General features: G+C 44.1%; 1 protein-coding gene and 1 long non-coding RNA gene across 5 annotated transcripts in view; one reads left to right on the forward strand and one right to left on the reverse strand.

Annotated features, from left to right (window-relative positions):
- ephb2b (eph receptor B2b) overlaps positions 1-12,531 on the reverse strand; it is a 135,146-nt gene that overhangs the window by 39,666 nt on the left and 82,949 nt on the right. The window lies entirely within an intron of this gene.
- On the forward strand, positions 3,316-4,345 carry LOC144023417 (uncharacterized). The gene is made up of 4 exons (XR_013284546.1): positions 3,316-3,683; positions 3,822-3,957; positions 4,034-4,067; positions 4,155-4,345. It is a non-coding gene; the product is annotated as an uncharacterized LOC144023417 (long non-coding RNA).

Genomic DNA, 12,531 nt, shown 5'->3' on the forward strand with positions numbered 1-12,531 from the left:
GGGGAGTTTGTCGAGGGTCCACCGGTGGCAACAAAAAAAATGGAGAGCGGGGAGAGGTCGCGAACGTCTCTGTTTGTAAATTCAGCGTCTTACTTTGGGCACAGCCGATGATGGATGTGCCGCAGCTGTGACAATGGCGACAATGAAAAGAATGCAAGGGATTAGCAAGTATAAAAGTCCTTTGCTACCGCAGGGATTTTTTTTTTTATATATATATATTCAGATATTCACGAGCTGCTTGGCCTGCCGCCGAGCGATGAATAGTTCCCCACCGTGCGTAAAACATCCAAGACGCTTTCTTTGTCGCCTTCCCAAGCCTCTTCTCCATTCATTTTCCAATAAATTTCATTTTTTTCTTTAGTACTATTGTAATGTACTGTTCGGTAATTCCCAATCTCAACCTGAACTGAACTTAAACGCTGAAATGTAACTTGCACTATTCAGTCGCCACATAACACAAAGATCATCCATCATCCTTGTTTACGACATCCGGGTGGCGACTTAATGTGCTGCTGTTTTTGCTAGCAAATGTATTCAAATGAGCTCAGCAGTTAACTCGTTAGCGCCGGCGCCGGAAACTTCCAAACGATGAATTCCTGGCGCGTCACATGCACTTAAAGAGGACGTGTGTTTTACGTCTCGCTGCACCTCTCTGTCATCTGCTTGGAGGGCGTGAGGGGAATTTCCCCCACGGGCGTCCGCATGACTGACATGAAGAGAGTCGACTGATGTCAGATGCAAGCGAGGCTGTGATTAAAACAACAGATCACAGCTTTAATTCTCCCTCAACGAAGGCGGCATTTGAAGCCGCGCTGGCTTCGGTTTGTCTCGTCCAACTTCTAGAAAGCCCGAGGAATTAATTATGGGTATAAATATTCAACCGTGACAGCTGCCCCCTTTTTGTTGCAACTTCCCCTCGTGAAATTTAAGACATTGTCACGAACGCGGTTTGATTTCGTGCTGTCAGACCTCACAGCGACAACAATAACAGGAAAAAAAAAAAGAAAAAAAAAGAAAACCAGGCAAACAAGCTTTCAAGGAACATTTCAGGCTTCCTTTCAAATGGCGTTCAAATTGTTCCATTCTTTGTGGTGAAAACTCAAGAAAACGTTTTTTGATTCCAAAAATATCCCCTCATTTAAATCCTAACGTCTCACGCTTCTTGGGCCCGTCCGTGTTTTACCACTTTTAATAACACATTGCGACGCGAGGGCTTTCATTTGTGATTTTTTTTTACAAGACTTACCACATGGAAACTCGACGGTGAGTCAGGGTGCAAATCACATTTTACAGCAGCTAATTTGCTGCCTTTTTCTTTCAAAGGTTTCCTGGATATCAACCTCACACATGGGGAGATTTATGACACACGGTGGAGATGAGACCTGCAGCAATGTGTGTATATGTGTGTAACCAGAATGGAAACACATGATGAGGAAAATTATTTGTTCTCGGAAGAATTGAGCATTTACGTCGTGTAAATTTGTTAAATTGTTGCCTACACTTGCACCACTTTTTTAAACCAAATTCAAACAGAGAAAAAAAATCAACATAGTCATTCTGCTCTTATTGAATCTGTGGTGTACTCAACATAACCAATAAATCACCAATAAATCGTGATTACCCCCCCCCCCCCCCAAAAAAAAATAAATAAACAAAAACCCACAACTGATTTCTGTATAATTAAGCACACATTTGTCCATTTATCTCTCATGTGTGGGGTCTCTTACAATTTCAAAATTGGTTGGTTGAATGGGAGCAGCCCAAGGCCACATGCCAGTTCTTCTTTCCACAATACCTCATTTGCCCTCACATAACCCCTTCATCAAAAGCCTTCGACCCCGCCCTTAAACCCATTGCAACAAGATGGTCACGATAAAGTGTCCCTCCCCTAAAACATAATGAATACAAGGAAGAGACAAAAACGGCCAAGGGGGCATGTGTGCGTGTGTTTTCCAGTGTTTGCGTGTTGTTCAGGGTGTGAAAGAGAAAGGGGGGGTGGGGGGGGGATGTGTGGGGCTGCCGGAGGTGCGAGCTTTTGTGAATGCTGCAGGAACAGAAAGTGTTGGAAGTGCTGAAAATGAACATGTCACATGCAACATGTGTACGCGTGTGCGTCGTATTTCTCAGAATGCGGCTGCGACTGCCGCTGCAGTGGGCAGCGGGCAACCTTGGGGTCTCAACGGGCTTTGTTGTTTCCTATAAAAGTGTTGCTGAACTCACTTCTGGGAAAACGAGAGACCACTGGAAATATACACGCACACATGTGCACGCATACACGCCAATGGGCCGTTTAGAACAGTGATGGGAAACAAAGGATGGGGGTGGGCGGCACTTTTTTGGTCTACACTACTGGTGGGGGGCATACGGGACCACACACTTCCTGAACAGATGTACGACAAAAACGACATTTTAAATAACGACAAAAATGCATTCAAACAACAATTCCTATTTGACTGGAAAGACATTTGTTCTTTCCGCTCTCTCTTCCTCTCTTGTGCACAAGTACAATTAGAGATAAGCTTGAGCGATGTCTGCCATCTAGTGGTGAACACAGTTATTACAACTTAAAAACCATCCCTGATTTAGAGTCTTCATTGAACCTTACGTGCATGTTTGCGAAAAATGGGAGGAAGCCCACTTGTGGAAAACCAAAGCAAGCACAGGGAGAACATGGAAACGTCACAAAGAGACGCAACCGAAATTTGAAAGCTCTTCACTTTGAGGCAGATGTGCTTGAAACCAAAGTGGGAGTTTTTTTTTGTTTGTTTATTTGTTTGTTTTAAATACTTTTGTGTTGTTGTATCGCTGGAGCCTCAAGTTGTTTTTCTTTCTATCATCAGCCCTCTGCCCCCGTGGAACACGAGCTCACAATGTTTGCAACACGGAACGCTTGCAATTCAATTAGGACAACGGTCCCGCCGCCTAATTCAATCAAGCTTGTGCGAAAGCCATTAAACAACTGGCATTAGCTCCACCCTGCACAAACACACGCACACAAATCATTTCATTCCCCCCGCTAGCTTTTGGTGCAGTCAGCGCGTCTGCTCCCTTGGATAACTCTGTGTCGTTTTAACTCTTTGACCGCCATAAACGTTTAATGACGTTCAGTATAAACCTAGAATTGGCCGCCATAGACGTTAATTGACGTCTACTATGTTTTTTTATGGAAACGGGTGGAGGAAAGCCTTGGGCAGCTGTGCTCCAAGTATCAAGCCGATCGGGTTACTATAATGAGTATTCCTGGCCACTAGATGGCTGTGATGAGTCTTTTGGACAAGATCGGGTAGGAGACAACAGTAGAAGAAGTAAGGCGGAGCTAGAGTGTTGAGGGGGAGAGAATGGCTAACTTGGCTAAGGGAGTCAAAAAGGCTACAGATGGCAATCAGCTCACGCTTGATCCTTATTTTCAAAGCTCAAAAGCATCGACCAGTGCTCAAGAGCACAGTGATGACGGAGTTAAGTCATAGTTGAAGCGGTGACGCGGCCGTTTCGACCACGCCCGAAGGCCCCACCGGCTAGCGATGCTAATAACGTCCTAAGGCCGCACCGGCTAGCGATGCTAACACCGGAGAAAAGTGGTGCACAACTAGGCACGTCTGCACAGATGACGTTTCATCGGACGATGACGAGTACTATGGGTCCGATGCAAGACAGTCTTGGACAGTCTTCCAAAGAACGTGAAGGTAAGCGCTAACATGCTAAGAGATTGCTAGTAAGATTACTTTACTAACTTTTCGGCGATCTGCTAGCAGCGTGTGTAAATGTGCTGATATACACTAGAACATCTATTACCTATACAAACGTGAATGTATGTTTTATAGATCGTGCTCACAGCAACGTCCGACCGCTGGTTCTACGACAAAGAAAGGTAAAAAAACAAAAACGTTTTCAATACACCGCAACAAGCTCCCCCTCATAGGGCCCAAAGTGACCCTTCTCACAGTGAGCGGAACAAAGGTAAAAAGAAAAAAAAAAAAGATTCTCCACAGCTCTAATAAAATATTTGATGGTAAACTTCTTCTATAATTTACAGAATGTGCATCAACCAATACATCGAAGAAAAAAAGGTAAACATGCACACACACACACACACACACACACATTGCATCACAGTGCTCTAAAATAATATATGATATTGAAATGTATATTTGCAGATCCCAAAGATTCTGGCTGGCTTGAAGTTGATGAATTCGGCTGGCAGCCAACCCTCTTCCCCTTTGCTGCAAAACCAGGACCAAGGGATGCTGCAGGAGAGCTGAATTCCCACCTGCCAGCTGACATCCTGGAGCTCTTCATCACGGATGAACTTCTCCAGCACATCGTTCATCATACCAACCTCTACGCAAATCAGTCCATGCAGAAGCAGACTGACAAAAACTGTTGCGCAAGTGTAAATAGTTGGCAAAGAGTTTTCCAAATTGTTTGTTCGGATTGCTACTGTTGCATGTAAATAAACTGTTATTTTGCAATCAAAAAACATTTTTTATTGTTGGGGTAGCGTTTTATAGAAGTTTAGGTGTTTGTAGAATCACTCATGCAAAAAAAAAAGTGCCAAATTCACTAGAGTGCATGAAATAACATCGTTTCACAAAAAGCTTGATTTCTCCGTATTTTGGAAGAAAATAGAGGATTTGGGTGAAACGAAGGTGTTTTCTATTGTTGATTACTGAAGATCCGAATAAGGTAGAAACAAACTTTTTTTTTAGATGAAAGATGAGACTTCAATCTTTCATTTGGTAGTATCCGCGTTTCCATAGTCCTAACACAACATTTTCTGTGGAGCTTGAAAGATCGGTAAAATTCTGTAAATCAGCTGGCAGTATAGGGGTTACCTTTTCCGAAAATGGCTGGTAGTCAAAGCGTTAATTAACCACAGGGTAGAAAATACTTTTTTTTTTTTTTTTTTTAGCTTAGGACACCCCAATGATCAATTTATTGGTACACAATTTATTGGTAACACAAAAAACTTGTCGGCTGCATGTCGTCACTCCCGCCGCAACTTGACAACACGCACGTTTTTTTTTTTCTCACTTTCTCACTCACTCACTCACTCACTCACAGAATTGTGAGACAGCATGCAGGTTTTTTCCACTCACTTTTTTCCACTCACTCACTGAGAGAGTGAGTGAGTGAAAAAAACAAAAAACGTGCGAGGGGTCAAGTTGCGGCGGAAGTGACGTCATGCAGCCGACAAATTCGCCCGGCCCCGTCTGCCTAGAGAGTGACACGCCCCCCGGCCACCCCCTGCTCTGCGATTGGCTGGCGGGGTAAACAACTGTCTGTCCACAGAAATGTCCAGCTGTTGACAAAACAAACACAAAATGGCAAAATACAGTCCAGCGGGGTAGGGGAGTGGTAGTAGAGCAAAAAAAATCACCACCACACATTAACAGAATCCCATAGGTGTAGATTGAGAAGGAGTTTATGGGTATACATCCTGTATTTATATAGTGCATTTTCCTGAGTGAAAACAGAAAACCCAGCCTTTTACATGGGGGAGTACTCGTATGTACTGTAGGTCACTTATTAATTACGTCAATGCTGTCGTATATTTACAATGTACCCGGTCAAGGTCACAGCTGGTAGACCTTCCGAAAGAAATATTGAACAAATACACCAATCACTATCAGACATACAAGCAAAGAACTGCATTAGTTTTATTGCAAGGGAGAGAAAATGCACAAATGCGTGTATTTGTGTGCGTGTTGTGTGTGTGTATACCCCGTTTATGTTTGTGTATAGTATAGACAGTACACGTAAGGTGCAAGATGACGCGGATGCAGCTTTTCCCCCTCAGCGCACACCGCAATTCCTCTCTCGGTAAGCTGCATCCCCTGTGCAGCAGACACTGTGAGCGGCAGATGTGTTGGACATTTGGGGCACCTGGGGAATGACCCCTGAGGTTACAGCATCCTCAGGAGGGTCGGGCCGCCTTAGCTGAACTAAATACAATATTCCATGGGCATAACTCATTTCGCTCCCGTACGCAGTATGCATATGGAGTGCATGGCCCAAAAGTCATAACACCCTTTTTTCTAATTTGTTTCAGGTGTTATTCGGACGGATGAAACCTTTTTGTAGTGTTTGTAAGCAACATTTAGGTTTCAGGCAGACGATTATGATACAACAGGAAGTTGGTACGAGTCAAGCTTTCTTTCGTACAGTCCAAAGCATCCGCTGAGTTGTTTTTTTGAGAGAGAATTGCTTGACTTTGTGTGAACGAACGCCTGCTTGAGATAATAATTTTAGAGTAATGTTGGCCATTTCTGAAGATGACCCCATACTAGAGATTTTGTCCCCTTGCAAACCAAATTTAGACTTACATATACTCGATTAAATACCAGACACGTATAATTGGTTTGGTAAATTCTAATTTTGCAAACCTTACACAACTACTGGAGAAAAACTACTTGTGTACAATGCTGAAAATAACCATTTACCACATGTTCATGTGCGATAAGCTAAAAAAAAAAAAAAAAAAAATCCATCTCCCCACTGCCCAAAGGATCATTTTAAGGGCTCAACCTTATAAAATGTTGTACAGGAGCCCAAGTAGAACCCAAGCCTCCACCATCTCGAGGGCTGATATTTACAAGGACATAATGTGATGCGGTGCCTCTTAAAGGAAATATTGGTCATGCAATAAATAACAGGTGGAAAATTATTTCCCAGCTCCCGGGCTTATTTTTCATTATCGGCTTAACTTTGGCTATGAATTATAGAAGTCGAGATGGCGTAGGCAGGCAGTTTGCAGCTTAACGTTTCGCTGTGTGCTATATTACGTTTGGTACTTTTGCAGCCTTACTCTACTGTGCTGATCCAAATAGAAGATGATCATTCAACAAATGGCCGTAAAAATACATACTTATTATATACAGTGGTGTCTTGAGATATGAGTTGAGTTACAAGCTATTGTTTGGACATACGAGGAAAAAAAACAGGAGTTGTAACCTTGGGGCATACAAAAAAAACAAAAACAGATTGAAATCAGAAAATCGATTTTGATTTAAAAGATGTCAGCGCATCGAATCTTTCCACTTTAAAATAGATTGAATCATATTTTATTGGACAGATATATCTTTGAAGGACATTTACAGTAACTTGACAAGTTCATTAATATTGTAAAACGACAAGAAAGTCAATGCATCATACCCTCTCGAAATGAGCCGCACAATACTGAATCGAATCATAATCCCACTGAATCAAACTCAATAGCTCCACTTTACGTATCCTCATTTACTTAGCGAGATGTACACCCCATAACCTAAAGTAATGGACATTTTAGTCTTGAAAGATCAGTCAAAATGCTCCGGCAACATGGGGAACAATGCTTTGAAAACAGCTGGAAGGTAAACGAGTTAATATTTTCAGTGCACATGTGCATCTGGACACCACTTCTGCACACCCTTGTTCATACGTATATTTCTGGAAGAATGATGTCACGAAAATCGTAACATTCTCTTGCTTTGTCTAAGCACTCGTGGTGATTATACAGCACTTGACACGACACAGAACGGTCAATTAATTCATTTAATCATACATGCAGATACGCAAAAAAAAAACCCTTTGTTCCACTTCCAGAACCTTAGCCCCTTGATGGTTCTTGAGTGAATCACTCCGATGCGGCTGCAAAGCTCTCGTGATGTTCAACAGGTCTTCAATACCACAGCACAGAGGGAAGGGATGGGTGGTGCGAGTGGAGAGCAGTATTTCCATACTGTGTGATAACTACCATCTGTCAATAGAGAGGAAAGTGAGATGAAAGCCGAGTATCAGTGGAGCCATTCATGCGGCCCTGCAATAACATCTGGAATTTTTACAGAACTCCTGCTCCCACTGGCCATGGGAGAGGGGAGAGACAAATGTGGAATGGAGAAATTACAGGCCGGGCCAGCCAACATATGCACACAGCGTTGGAAAACGAACAAGACTGCAGACTTTTGGGGGGGGGAGAAGGCGGAATAATGGGTCGCTTCTTGCAGGGTGATAAATGACAGCTCCGTAGGATGTCGAGGTAGGATCAGGTGGAGTATGGGTGGGTGGGCTTTTTGCAGATGTCCCCTTTGTCGCGATTCATCTCCATTTAAGCAGAGCGGGCCAGTCTGCCGGATCCTCATCATGGCATATTCCATTATTTTTAATGATGGATCATTAGCGACGCAAGACAAATGTCACTTTATGCACGTAATGGTACATAATTTGAAAATATGGCGCAGTAACCTGGTAAGCTAACGAGCCCGCATGCCGCTAATGAAGTCACTCAAACTCGTGACTTTGCTTACGAGAGGGGTGGGAATTGAATAATAGATAAAAACGGGCCTACCGAGCTCTTTCCGTCACATTTGTGTATCAGAGTCCGAATACGGTTGACTGCAACCGTTCAAACACAACTCAGAGAAGCAAGACCAATGCGGCTTCATGGATTTAGATAATCCGATGTGTGGTGACGTCAACAGTGAAGTAGGGAACGACAACATCTACCTCCAACTTCCCATTCAACATCGGTAACTTACAAATGGAACACACAATTTTGCTCCTGAATTTCCTGTCTTAGCGCTATGACTTTTCTGCCTGGCTATGAATTAAAATTTTCAGTCCAAAGTCCATGCCTTTTTTGCCCTTTCCTGACCAATCAGATTCCTCCTATTCCTGCGATCAATCAGCGGTTTGATTCCACTTCTCTTTAAAAACATCTTGCGACCATCTTTTCAAGACAAGCTCGTTCCCACTTGTCTTTATTTAGTCAAGGGGCTTCACCAAAACCACTTACCCCAGTTTCACATCTGGAAGTTGGCCAGAGTGATCGCAGTTTGGAGTCAAAGCCCTCACTCAACCTCAAGGCCTCCAACGCCCGTGTCAGAAACCGGAGACGCCACACTTTCACCATCGTGTCACAACAAGCACACGCCATTGTGCCGGTTGATGTTGGGGAAAATGACACCCTCTCATTTATGACACGCCCGAGAGGATGTGCACTGTTTCCAGCAAGAGAAAAGTCTAAATGAGGAGACTTGGGTGCGATCAAATGTCAGAAGTCATTGTAGAAGCAAAGAAAAGAATGTAGGACTCCGCCTGTTCGATTACTTGGGAAATGTTGATCGTCTTCCAAGGGTGCACTGACATGAACACGTTTTATTTTATTTATTTGTCCACAAACACACATTTGGGTCACTTTGAGGAAACTCCAGCCAGGTTCGGTTCAGATACTTCTCTTCTTTTTATTGACTTGAGCTGACCTTTTCCCCAAAGTCTGCTGGGCTAAGCTCCAGGTAGTATCCAGCCTAATGACAGCTAGCGTAAGCAAAAGTATCTCCAGCCTTCTGATTAGCTAGAATGCCTGTTAGAGTAATGTATCAATTGGGCATACTTGCAAAGCCATTGGCGTGGTCCTTTCAAGTCTATCTGCAAGTTTACCCAATGGTGCCCATTTTTTCCCCCCTCAAGGACAACGAGTTGCTAGGGACAACGGGGGCGAGTGTCATCCCGGACACGTTAGCTTCCCCGTGATGCTGTCATGAATAGCAGTGGAAACAAGAAGGGACGGACAGGGACCGGTTACCTCAGTGACCCGCGCGCAGCAGGCCGGTCCAGATTTCACTTAACGACCTCACGGCGAGCCACAGCTCCAAAAAAATATCATCAGTTTCCTGCTGGTTCCAATCTTCCCTCCGTGGGTCTGCAGCAGCTACTATTCTGTACCCTGAATCGTATTTGTAGAAGAGGGAGGGTAATGTGGGTTTTGGTGGTGGGGTGGGATGGAGAGGGTGGTTTGCTTCACAGAGTCCAAACCAAACAAAGGCGGCCCCCATCTTCGTGACTGAGACTCCCTGAGGTGCAGTCGAGCTGACGGACAGGTGGCATAAAGGCTGTATAACGTGCTGTCCAGTCAGTGGCGACAAGAAGGGGGGGTGTCTCAGAGAAAAGGAAAAAAGGGGTGGGTGAAGAAGCCTTTCTTTATTCTTTATTGGTGTGTTAGGGGTATGGATGGAGGGGGGCATTGTGGCAAAGAGCAGCTGGTGCTGAATTCTGTCACTTAGCCCACCAACACACATGTGAGGTGTGTAAGGCGAAGACACAGGATCAACATGAATGACAGTATCACCTTCTCCCGCTACTGCTACTTTAGTAGCCAATGGCTTGCAATGTTACGATCTTGTGATGAAGCGCTCACAAAATGGTGACACATCTCCATTGAGAGACAAACTTTGTACGTAGGGGAGGAGCTACATTTGTTTGAAGGTGAATGGTAATGGACGCTAACGTTCAACGGTGGCTCCCGTCCGTATGTGCTGCAGCTTTGTGACCCACATGTGCTAAATGCATAAGTCATCAGCTCATGAAGTATTCAAGCTCTGGAATGACACAAGAGCAAAACAGCCCAAATGGGGATTTGGGCAGACCCGACTGACGAGAAAGAAATAGATAGACACGCCTCGCACGTTAAAACCCGGCCGCCTCCTCCCTGCAACGTTACACCTGCTGCCATTGTTGGGAGGTGATTCATTGGAAGGCTTTAATAGATGCTATTTAGAGGCGGCACACATTAAGTAGCTCAATTGTGGCCGTGGAGCGAGGCGCTGGCCTCAGAAATTGCGTCGCGAGTGAAGAGATGGACTAATTAGCCTTTAAATGTGTCATTGAGTCATCTAAAACACGGCATCCCTCCGCTATTCATCTGCCGTCTTCCACTACATCCTTAACCCTCAAACAGGAAGGCCTTGGCTGTCCGCTCTCCCTCCTATTTGTCCAAATCAATGGAGGCTGTTCAGCCCAGACCCAGGAGGTCAGCGCATTTAAGTACCCGGCTCACACACAGGGAGGAGTACTGGGGGTGGTGGGGCTGGAGGATGGGCAAAACCTCTGTTGCCTTGGCAACTGTGCTACTGCTGCTGCTGAGGGTACACCGTAGGACCTCAATCCAACTCTTGGTGTCTGAGGTGATTTGTGCCCAAAAAGAAAAGATGACAGTCGTTTTGAGGTTATCGATTCAACCATGCGGTATTAACGTGAGGGACTGCCTACAGTACAGACAGAACCTCAGGATTTGAATTAAAAAAAAAAAAAGTCACAAGAGAACATTGAAGATTCCTTTTGTTCAGAATTTTAATGCTAAATGGCAATTTTAGAATAAGGGGAGACCTTACTGAAAATTGTACGGATGTCCCAATCACATTCTTTTGCACTTGAGTCCGAGTCCAAGTCATCTGATTTTGGTTGCAGAAGTCGCTCAATAACAATGACTCTAATTTTAAGTTGCCATCATTGAAGACAAATCTTTGTTTTGGTTTACTTGCGCTTTTAACATGTGTGCACATCAAAATAAAAGAAATGCATACATGAAATTTTACTTGGATTTCATAAAGACTGCAGATTGCCCATGGGCCCTACCTTGCCCAGATGTGCCGTAAGTCTTTAAGTTCAATCACGAGGTCGTGATTGAAAAAGAAAAAAAAGAGCACCAAACAACAACCTCTGGTCTTCATTTGAAAACCATACCATTTTTATGTGAATCCCTGGTCATAAACATGTTATTAACACACCTGGAAACTGTTTGGGGGGAAAAAATAAAAGAAAAATATGTCTCCTTAAAGAGTAGTCCATCTCGTCTTCTTCCTTGGCATAACTCGCCAAATTCCAGTATGACACATCTGACGTTTCCACAAACAGGCTCATTGTCAAAATATAGTGCCGGACTCGGCGTACATGCCGCGAGCTTCTTAGGGATGGCTACTGTGTACTTTACTCAGGAGGACTGCGGCATAAATCACCAAAAGAGCCTCTGTTGGGCTTACCGTGAACCGGCAATTTGCTGGAAGGAAATATTCACTCTGCTTGTTTACAGACGTAAATATGCATTGAAGTTTAAACAGCAGTCACCGACTAAATGTAAGCGCTGCAGAAGCCTGCAATGTGATGAGGAGGCTGCGGCAGATTAGTTTTGGGTTCCCGGAGTCAGAGGGATTATGGCAGGAAGGCTCGAGGGGTGTGTGTGTGTGTGTGTGTGTGTGTATGGGTGGGGGGGTTGCACGTCAGTGCTACTCAGTACTGAAATCCCCATCCATTGGCAGGCTTTGGATGGAAATGCCACGTGCAAAAATTCCCGACACATGTTTAAACGTGGCCGGAATGCCAAAATAGATGCGGGCTTTTGGGAATGTGTGAGAGGGTTCAAGACTCTCACACAGAGAGTAATAAAGCACATTCGATCAGGTCTGGTACAGATAGAAAGAAACGACCACATGAAGTTTTAGGAGCATAAGAGAAACTGCCAAGCTCGACATTTATGCTGAGACGTACGCATTTCATTAACCCTCCTGTTATCTCCCGTTTCTCGGGAAGAGCAATAATGTTCCGGAGCAAATTTGACCTCGGGTGTCAGAAATCCAATTAAACATTGTTTACAAACTATTTAACATACCAATGCAAATATGAGAAATGGACTATTTTAAATGTTCAATGTCTTTGATTTATGACAGAGTTCTAGTCCTTCGCTGGCGATGTAACTCGAATTTGTCTATCACTAACTTAACG

Source organism: Festucalex cinctus, chromosome 8 (assembly GCF_051991245.1).
Source record: "Festucalex cinctus isolate MCC-2025b chromosome 8, RoL_Fcin_1.0, whole genome shotgun sequence".
Classification (NCBI taxonomy): Eukaryota; Metazoa; Chordata; class Actinopteri; order Syngnathiformes; family Syngnathidae; genus Festucalex; species Festucalex cinctus.